A 317-nucleotide genomic window follows, 5' to 3' on the forward strand; every position below is an offset into this window, starting at 1 on the left:
TCCGCCCGCCTCGGGCCCCAGCCCCCCGGCTGCACCGACCCACCACGCACAGGCTTTCTCGCGGGGCCTCTGCGCATGCTCGTCACACCTTGCCGTCCCCCCAGCTGTCTACTTAACACTGACTCCCACTCGTCGTCTAGGCCAGTGATGGGAACCTTCTGAGCTCGGCGTGTCAGCATTTTGAAAAGCCCTAACTTAACTCTGGCGCCAGGGGAATTACGGGGGGGGAAAAAGAGGAACAAATGTAATAATCTGAACAATAAAGATTTAATTAATAATAAAAAAAAAGCACCCACAACTCTGGTGCTGTGTCACAT

General features: G+C 53.9%; 1 protein-coding gene across 1 annotated transcript in view; it reads right to left on the reverse strand.

Annotated features, from left to right (window-relative positions):
* The window catches only part of TRMU (tRNA 5-methylaminomethyl-2-thiouridylate methyltransferase), a 17,385-nt gene that overhangs the window by 3,154 nt on the left and 13,914 nt on the right, over window positions 1-317 (reverse strand). The gene's annotated exons all lie outside the window — the stretch shown is intronic.

This window comes from Myotis davidii, unplaced genomic scaffold (genome assembly GCF_000327345.1).
Source record: "Myotis davidii unplaced genomic scaffold, ASM32734v1 scaffold67, whole genome shotgun sequence".
Lineage (NCBI taxonomy): Eukaryota > Metazoa > Chordata > Mammalia > Chiroptera > Vespertilionidae > Myotis > Myotis davidii.